The sequence below is a fragment of the Myxine glutinosa genome, chromosome 7, assembly GCF_964187855.1.
Source record: "Myxine glutinosa chromosome 7, kmMyxGlut1.1, whole genome shotgun sequence".
NCBI lineage: Eukaryota > Metazoa > Chordata > Myxini > Myxiniformes > Myxinidae > Myxine > Myxine glutinosa.
Genome location: NC_136267.1, coordinates 152,600,032 through 152,610,124, shown reverse-complemented (window position 1 = coordinate 152,610,124; position 10,093 = coordinate 152,600,032). Strand labels below are relative to the sequence as shown.

Below are 10,093 nucleotides of genomic sequence, written 5' to 3'. Positions count from 1 at the left end.
TCCCCTTGTACGGTCTGATCCCTTAATTTCCATGCCCTCGATGTGAAGGATGTATGGAATCGCGCGCGTGACATTGGGAGCATTTTGCTGCACCTGCTCTTCCAAGTAGCCGAACAAATGTTTCGGTTTAATTGCTCGAGTTAGATGTCGGTGGGTTCTTTGGGGCTCAATGTTGAAACTGCAACAAGTGAGAACCTTTTTGAAAGGAGGGCACTTGACCTCTGCACCAGACGGTGAGTGGATCCTTCACTTGAAGCCGTAAAACCACTCGTTGGGAACCGAGAGAAATCCCTATTCTCAATTTAACCCCTTCAGCCCCTCCTCTCCGCATGCAGTGTGTTATGGTGGTCGATTATGGTTGATGGGGCCCTGCACAGATTTTCTGGAGCTCTTCCTCGAAACCCTTTCTGCAAAAATTCATGGAATTTCCATGCACGTGTGAAGTCAAACTTGCGGCACGGGTGCATCGCTTGGAAAGTGAATCGAGGGAACGCTCCACTTCGTGGATTTGGTCGATCCAGATTATTTGGTTTAATTTGTTAAATTTGTTTTGTTATTTGTTCCCTCCCTTGGACACTACTTTTGTTTTTCATCTACACAAGGGTGTAGACGTTTTGAGTTTGACAAAGAGCAGGAGGTTTAGATTATCAAGAGGTAGGGGGTGGAGAGGGAGGGCGCTGGAGGGGGCTGCAGGAAGAGATGGATGCACACGAGGAATGATGTCTAATGGTCCCAGAGAAGGAAGAGTAAGGTCGCCTAAGGATAAAAATAACAAGGATCGTTACGTGGTGGGAAAAAGTCCTGTTTTGAACAAAGAACCACATGGGTTTAAGGATTGGAAAAAAAAAATGCTCAAAAAAATTGGACAACCCGAAGGGTCCTGTATGACGTCATATTTTAACGCTGTTAAACAAAATTTGTTGAAGAGGAATTTAAAACATGTTAATGATGTAAAAGTGCAATGATTAAATCGCTGGGGTCTCCACGTTGAAGGTGGGAAATATTAGAGGGGCGTCTACTTATTACGTACGCACGTAGAAAGTCCAACCTTGTGGACTGCTCATATTCGCATGCGTAATAAGTAGAAGGAATCTAATTTCGTGCTGGATTCGAGTGTTTTCAACGGTTTCCTCTGCACTGATTCAAACAAAACGTATCATTGTAATGGATAACCATGTCAATGGTGTAATATACTGATCGACAGGTGCAATCACACTTTTATTTCATGAGCATTTACTAATTGCCGTAAATCTGCAGGTAATAAAAGGTGAGCTTGGTACGATGTGCAAGGTGTCAGGTTAAGTCAGAGAAGTGTGCAAGGTGTCAGTGAGTCCGTCTCATCATCCTCCATCCGTCTCATCATCGTCCATCCGTCTCGGCATCCTCCATCCATCTCATTCGCTTGATATAAACTAAAATCTGTAAATTCTCCATGCATTCTTATTTTCCTCCTCGTCGTCCTGCTCCTCCTCCTCCACCTCCTCCCGCTTCCCTCTTCTCTCTTCCTCCGCCCCTCCCCTCCCCCCGGGCATATCACCCCACCCCCCCTCCATCTCACTCTAACCCTTCCTTCCCCCCCCCCTCCGCCTCCCCCTCCCCCCGTCCCGCAACCTCATACCCCCCTCCTACTCCCCTCTTCCTCATCTCTTCCTCCTCCTCTCCCCGTCCCTCAGCCTCCTATTTCCCCCCTTCCTCACCCCTCCCCTCTCCCTCCTCCTCTCCTCTCCCGTCTCCCTTCTCCTCCCCCCTTCCATCATCCTCATATTCTCCCTCCCCTTTCCCCACCCCGCCTCCTCACCCCTACTCCTCCTCCCCTTTCGCACACCCCCCCTCCTCACCCCCTCCTCCTCCCACCCCCTTTCCCCACCCGCCTCCTCTCTCCTCTCTCCACTCCCTCATCCTCCCCCCGTCCCTCAGCCTCATATATCCTCCCCTTCCTCATCCCCTTCCTCACCCCCCCCTCCTCCTCCTCCTCTCCTCTCCCCTCTCTCCCTTCTTCGCGCCCCCCTCCTCTTCCTCCCCTTCCTCACCCCTCATCCTCTCCCCTCTCTCTCCCCCTCCCCTCTCCCTCCTCTCCTCTCCCCGTCCCTCAGCCTCATATTTTCCCCCCTGCCTCACCCCCCCTCCTCCTCCCTCTCCCTCCTCCTCCCCACTTCCATCACCCCTCATATCCCCCACCCATCCTCCCCCCGAGTTATCTAACGAATTCTTATTGTATTAAAAACAGCAACATTCTCCATTAGTTATCCTGCTTGGAGCTCGGAACATTACGCGATTTGCGCACCCCGAACCGTCCCGCGCCGTCCGCACTCCGCACCCCAGCTCTGCGAGACACCCCGTCTCTTCGGCTCTCAGTCGCACTTGAACTGGAGCCAAGGCGGGGCCGGAGCCCAATAAAGGCCGGGCCGAGGGCGCTGCCGGAGCGGAACAAGACCCGTGGAGGGAACTCGGGCGTGAGAATCTCGCGGAGCGTTTGTAAAAGGTCGCCTGTGGGTCCGGTGTACCGCGCCGCGGTGCTGACTGGCCTGCTGGTGCTGATGTGATCGACTTGTTGGTGCTGACCGACCTGTTGGTGCTGATCGGCCTGTTGGTGCTGACCGACCTGCTGGTGCTGATGTGATCGACCTGTTGGTGCTGACCGACCTGTTTGTTGGTGCTGATCGGCCTGTTGGTGCTGACCGACCTTCTGGTGCTGAACGACCTGCTGATGCTGATCGACTTGTTGGTGCTAATCGAACTGCTGGTGCTGACCGACCTGCTGGTGCTGACCGACCTGCTGGTGCTGACCGACCTGCTGGTGCTGACCGACCTGCTGGTGCTGAACGACCTGCTGGTGTTGATCGACTTGTTGGTGCTGATCGAACTGCTGGTGCTGACCAACCTGCTGGTGCTGACCGACCTGCTGTTGCTGACCGACCTGCTGTTGCTGACCGACCTGCTGTTGCTGACCGACCTGCTGGTGCTGGCCGACCTGTTGGTGCTGGCCGACCTGTTGGTGCTGGCCGACCTGTTGGTGCTGGCCGACCTGTTGGTGCTGACCGAGCCACGGTTAGTGTATTAGTGTATGTATGTCCCAGGACAGTGCGCATCAGTTTATATTCCAAGCAAACGAGCACGAGATCGCATTCGTTTTCACGTTTCATGTCTAAACGGCTCGAAGTTTTCTCTTTGGATTCATTTTTACAACTCGCGAGTTTTACTCCTCCGAACTTTGACAGCAGCGTTGAGGGAATTGTGCCCATTTTCATAACTTCTACAGTCCACATACATACATGTTTTGGGGGGCAACCCCCACCGCCGTAAACCCTAAAGGGCAGATTTTTTTTTATAATGGCTTGAACAAACTTTGGTACAGCATGGGCGATGAAGGTTGTGGTCAAGTTTCATCAAAATTGTGTTTAGTTTCAGAAAAGAAAGCAAATACCTATTTTGGGGGGTCAAATCTGGACCCCACGTAGACCCTCTTAGACTTTGATTTTTTACATACTGTGAACAAACTTTAGTCACAACACAACAAATATAATTTGTGCCAAATTTGGTCGCAATCCATTCAGCGGTTTTGGAGAAGAAGTTTCAAGTGTTTACTGACTGGCAGACTGACAACACGCCATCGCATAATTTAACTTCGTTCGAGGTGAGCTAAAAACCACACTAGGGTCACATACATTGAGTTACGGGAATGCTTCCGGATTATTTGTAGTTAATTAGCCTAATTAACTTAGGAGATCATAACAATCATTTCGGTAGAACTACACAAATCAGCTCCAGTAGAACTACACAAATCAGAAAGCTCCAGTAGAACTACACAAATCAGAAAGCTCCAGGAGAACTACACAAATCAGAAAGCTCCAGTAGAACTACACAAATCAGAAAGCTCCAGGAGAACTACACAAATCAGAAAGCTCCAGTAGAACTACACAAATCAGAAAGCTCCAGTAGAACTACACAAATCAGAAAGCTCCAGGAGAACTACACAAATCGGAAAGCTCCAGTAGAACTACACAAATCGGAAAGCTCCAGTAGAACTACACAAATCGGAAACCTCCAGTAGAACTACACAAATCAGAGAGCTCCAGTAGAACTACACAAATCGGAAACCTCCAGTAGAACTACACAAATCAGAAAGCTCCAGTAGAACTACACAAATCAGAAACCTCCAGTAGAACTACACAAATCAGAAACCTCCAGTAGACCTACACAAATCAGAAAGCTCCAGTAGAACTACACAAATCAGAAAGTTCCAGGAGAACTACACAAATCGGAAAGTTCCAGTAGAACTACACAAATCAGAAAGTTCCAGTAGAACTACACAAATCAGAAAGCTCCAGTAGAACTACACAAATCAGAAACCTCCAGTAGAACTACACAAATCAGAAACCTCCAGTAGACCTACACAAATCAGAAAGCTCCAGTAGAACTACACAAATGAGAAACCTCCAGTAGAACTACACAAATCAGAAAGCTCCAGTAGAACTACACAAATGAGAAACCTCCAGTAGAACTACACAAATCAGAAAGTTCCAGTAGAACTACACAAATCAGAAAGCTCCAGTAGAACTACACAAATCAGAAAGTTCCAGGAGAACTACACAAATCGGAAAGTTCCAGTAGAACTACACAAATCAGAAAGTTCCAGTAGAACTACACAAATCAGAAAGTTCCAGTAGAACTACACAAATCAGAAAGCTCCAGTAAAACTACACAAATCCGAAAGTTCCAGTAGAACTACACAAATCAGAAAGTTCCAGGAGAACTACACAAATCGGAAAGTTCCAGTAGAACTACACAAATCAGAAAGTTCCAGTAGAACTACACAAATCAGAAAGCTCCAGTAGAACTACACAAATCAGAAAGTTCCAGGAGAACTACACAAATCGGAAAGTTCCAGTAGAACTACACAAATCAGAAAGTTCCAGTAGAACTACACAAATCAGAAAGCTCCAGTAGAACTACACAAATCAGAAACCTCCAATAGACCTACACAAATCAGAAAGTTCCAGGAGAACTACACAAATCAGAAAGTTCCAGGAGAACTACACAAATCAGAAATCTCCAGTAGACCTACACAAATCAGAAAGCTCCAGTAGAACTACACAAATCAGAAAGCTCCAGTAGAACTACACAAATCAGAAAGCTCCAGGAGAACTACACAAATCAGAAAGCTCCAGTAGAACTACACAAATCAGAAAGTTCCAGGAGAACTACACAAATCAGAAAGCTCCAGTAGAACTACACAAATCAGAAACCTCCAGTAGAACTACACAAATCAGAAAGTTCCAGGAGAACTACACAAATCAGAAAGTTCCAGTAGAACTACACAAATCAGAAAGCTCCAGTAGAACTACACAAATCAGAAAGCTCCAGTAGAACTACACAAATCAGAAACCTCCAGTAGAACTACACAAATCAGAAAGTTCCAGTAGAACTACACAAATCAGAAAGCTCCAGTAGAACTACACAAATCAGAAAGCTCCAGTAGAACTACACAAAAACATGCCGCATGCACGAAAACACACACACACACACACCCAAACACACGCACACACACAAGCACGCAAACACACACACGCCCAAGCACACGCACACACACCCAAACACACGCACACACACTCAAACACACACAAGCAGACGCACACATGCACACACACACACGCAAACACACACATGCACCCACGCAAACACACATTCACACACAAACACACATGCACACACGCAAACACACACACGGAAACGCACACATGCAAACACACACACACACACCCAAACACGCAAACACACACGCACACACCCAAACACACACACACGCACACACCCAAACACACACACGCACACACCCAAACACACACACGCACACATGCAAACACGCACACACACGCAAACACACTCATACGCAAACACACACGCACACACACTCAAACACACACAAGCAGACGCACGCACGCAAACACACACACACACACACACCCAAACACACGCGCACACACCCAAACACACGCACACACACACAAGCAGACGCACACACGCAAACACACGCACACATGCACACACACGCAAACACACACACACACACACACACATGCACCCACGCAAACACACACATTCACACACGCAAACACACACATGCACACACGCAAACGCACACACGCAAACACACACATGCACACACACATGCACACATGCAAACACACACATGCAAACTCACACACGCAAACACACACACACACACGCACACACCCAAACACACACACACACACACACACACGCAAACACACACGCACACACCCAAACACACACGCAAACACACACACACACACACACACACACACACACACACACACACACACACACACACACACACAATTCATCAATTTATAGCAGAAAGAACAGCTGGGCAAGTCGTTTCCCCAGTTCCTCTATCTGACCATTAGTCATCGCGAATCTGCTGAACTGTTTGACCAGAGAAGAAGGCAAGGAGCTGCAGAAACTTCCAAGAACGCACGAAATGCCGTTTTTGACAATCGATTTAAAAAAAAATCCTTTGCGATGACCCCTAGACCCCCCCCCCCTTATCCCCCCACCCCACCCGGCGCTATGGCTTGGTGCACCCCTCCCTCTTTAAATTCCTGGATCCGCTTTGCATAGCCGAGCTCGTTTCTGCCTTTAAAAAAATCCCTCCACCCCCGAAGTTGGCCGGAGACATTGTTTTTGGGTTCGTCTGTCCGTCCGGGATAAACCTCATTTTTTTCAGCAACATGTCTGATTGAGACGAAACTTCCAGGGTATGAGCGACACACATGCACAATGTTCTTATGATAATTGTGATGTCGTAGATCACGTGGTATGGCAGCCATCTTGGATTAAACACAATAATAAATATATATTTCTCAGAAACCGCTGAATGGAAAAACTTGAAACTTGGCACATTGTCAAGTACTTCCAATCGGGAACTAAAGCATAATGATGACATAGTCTGTGAAGTGTTGGTATACGAATCATAAATGTTTTAATTGAATTCCTTATCCTAAAAATCTGAAATTGCATGCACATGATCAATGACCCATTTGTATTGAAATATTAAAATTATGACATCATAGGTCACATGGTTTGGCAGCTATATTGGTTTTAACCTAAAACCTTTAAAAAAAAAAAAACATCGCCCAAACCACCAAAACATCTCCCAAACCAACTTTGTGTCATCCACTGGGCATGGTGATTATATGTTGACCATGATAATGTCATTGGTCACATGGTGTGGCAGCCATATTGGATTGAAGGAAAATATTAAATAATTATATCTCAGAAACCGCTTACCCTATCGATGCAAAACTTTGCAAATGTCATCCAACACCATTGTTGCATGTAGTTTGAATCGAAAAGTTCATAGATTTGTAATAGGCTGACGTCGTGGTTTGGCAGCCATCTTGGATAGAAAAACAATCCTTATCCGATCAACACAAAACTTTACAAACATGATGCCCTACTCATACATATGCAAAGTGTACAATTTTGATGGCATATTTTACTAAAATGAAATATAATAACCTTCTGTGGAACGTTTTGGGGTCCCAGCAGGTGTTGTAAGGTAGGTAGGAGGTGTCAGAAATTCCTTAATACAATTATGATTTTGAAATGCGATTGACACGGACCTTGCTTTCAAATCCGGAAGTGAACAGATGATGACTGTTCGCTGCTTTGATAAATATCTCAATACAGTCATGATTTAACATATTTTGATATATTAATACAATTGTATTAATTTGTGATTGGAATGATGAATGATGCTGTTTGGAATGAAAATAGAGATATTGAGTTCAAAGCAGAATGAGGAAACGACGTGAGGGTTTCCATCCGTGACATTCGCGGATTCCCCATTTGCAGTTTCACCATTGACTGGATATAGCAACATTCAGACTGGGTACTTTTTTTTCTTTTTTTTGTCCAAGTCCTTCACGAACCGGCTGTCGATGCCTGACGTTCAACTGAAGGTGGCACAGGAATGTGGAATTTACTGGTTCATCAATTGCCATTCGCCTGTTTGTTTGTTTTATTATTATTTTTCTTTACACAAGTCATTCACGAACCTGCTGTCCATGCCTGAAGTCAAAAAAATAATGAATAATTACATTATTTGCGAACTGGAAAATGGTATCCCCACCCAGGTCATACTATCCTCTTCAAATGAAGTATCAAACAAACCCTGCTACGCCGTTGTTGGACTATCGGTCTCGTTTGCAAATGTCAGTGCAATCACTTCTGTCTGTCAGTGCAATCACGGGGTTTTGCAATCACTTCTGTCTGTCAGTGCAATCATGGGGTTTTGCAATCACTTCTGTCTGTCAGTGCAATCACGGGGTTTTGCAATCACTTGTGTCTGTCAGTGCAATCACGGGGTTTTGCAATCACTTCTGTCTGTCAGTGCAATCACGGGGTTTTGCAATCACTTGTGTCTGTCAGTGCAATCACGGGGTTTTGCAATCACTTCTGTCTGTCAGTGCAATCACGGGGTTTTGCAATCACTTCTGTCTGTCAGTGCAATCACGGGGTTTTGCAATCACTTCTGTCTGTCAGTGCAATCACGGGGTTTTGCAATCACTTCTGTCTGTCAGTGCAATCACGGGGTTTTGCAATCACTTGTGTCTGTCAGTGCAATCACGGGGTTTTGCAATCACTTCTGTCTGTCAGTGCAATCACGGGGTTTTGCAATCACTTCTGTCTGTCAGTGCAATCACGGGGTTTTGCAATCACTTGTGTCTGTCAGTGCAATCACGGGGTTTTGCAATCACTTCTGTCTGTCAGTGCAATCACGGGGTTTTGCAATCACTTCTGTCTGTCAGTGCAATCACGGGGTTTTGCAATCACTTCTGTCTGTCAGTGCAATCACGGGGTTTTGCAATCACTTCTGTCTGTCAGTGCAACACGGGGTTTTGCAATCACTTCTGTCTGTCAATGCAATCACGGGGTTTGCAATCACTTCTGTCTGTCAATGCAATCACGGGGTTTTGCAATCACTTCTGTCTGTCAGTGCAATCACGGGGTTTTGCAATCACTTCTGTCTGTCAATGCAATCACGGGGTTTTGCAATCACTTCTGTCTGTCAGTGCAATCACGGGGTTTTGCAATCACTTCTGTCTGTCAATGCAATCACGGGGTTTTGCAATCACTTCTGTCTGTCAGTGCAATCACGGGGTTTTGCAATCACTTGTGTCTGTCAATGCAATCACGGGGTTTTGCAATCACTTCTGTCTGTCAATGCAATCACGGGGTTTTGCAATCACTTCTGTCTGTCAGTGCAATCACGGGGTTTTGCAATCACTTCTGTCTGTCAATGCAATCACGGGGTTTTGCAATCACTTCTGTCTGTCAGTGCAATCACGGGGTTTTGCAATCACTTGTGTCTGTCAATGCAATCACGGGGTTTTGCAATCACTTCTGTCTATCAGTGCAATCACGGGGTTTTGCAATCACTTGTGTCTGTCTGGCTGTGTTTTTCCAGGCCGTAACCTTTTTACCATTTGAGTTTTGGCATCAAATTTTCAACAAAGTTTTATTATGAGAATATGGAGAAGGTAAATTAAGAATTTGGTCATAAGGTCAAAGGTCAGCATCACATACAATCGTCAATTTTCATCCGATTGACCTGAACTTTTAAAAATTCGCATATTGGGCCATGGAATTGGTTCACCAATCAAAAGCTAGAAGCAGATTATTATTATTATCTATATAATAATAGCGTAAGGACTCGACTTTGTTATCCCTTTTACGCCGCACCCAGTGACCCGATGCCCACGGCACTAATGGATTTACGATCTACGAACCGTGCTCTTTGTTTATCACGTACCGCCATACTCGAAAAATCTGAATTAGCCGACGTTGGGGCCCAAAAGCATCTGATTAACTGCCGATACGACACCATCTTACTGGCGTCTGCTGGGCGAAGGCGAAGCGAGCCGTCCGCTGATTGGACAGTCGAGTGGTGTGAACATGGGTGGTGTGAACCAAATGGTCTTTTTATTCCCTTGAACATTTTAAATTAGGATACATAAGGAAACGTCTTTATCGTCATTTTAATAAAGTTAAATGGAGTGACGTTGCG

The 10,093-nt window shown here is 45.9% G+C and overlaps 1 protein-coding gene across 1 annotated transcript in view; it reads left to right on the top strand.

The window, feature by feature from the left end:
- Positions 1–2,424: 2,424 nt before the first annotated feature.
- The window catches only part of LOC137431746 (growth factor receptor-bound protein 10), a 683,830-nt gene continuing 676,161 nt past the window's right edge, over positions 2,425–10,093 (top strand). Inside the window, exon 1 of the mRNA XM_068123400.2 lies at positions 2,425–3,048. The gene's annotated coding sequence lies outside the window, so the exon portion shown is untranslated. The remainder of the gene's footprint in view (positions 3,049–10,093) is intronic.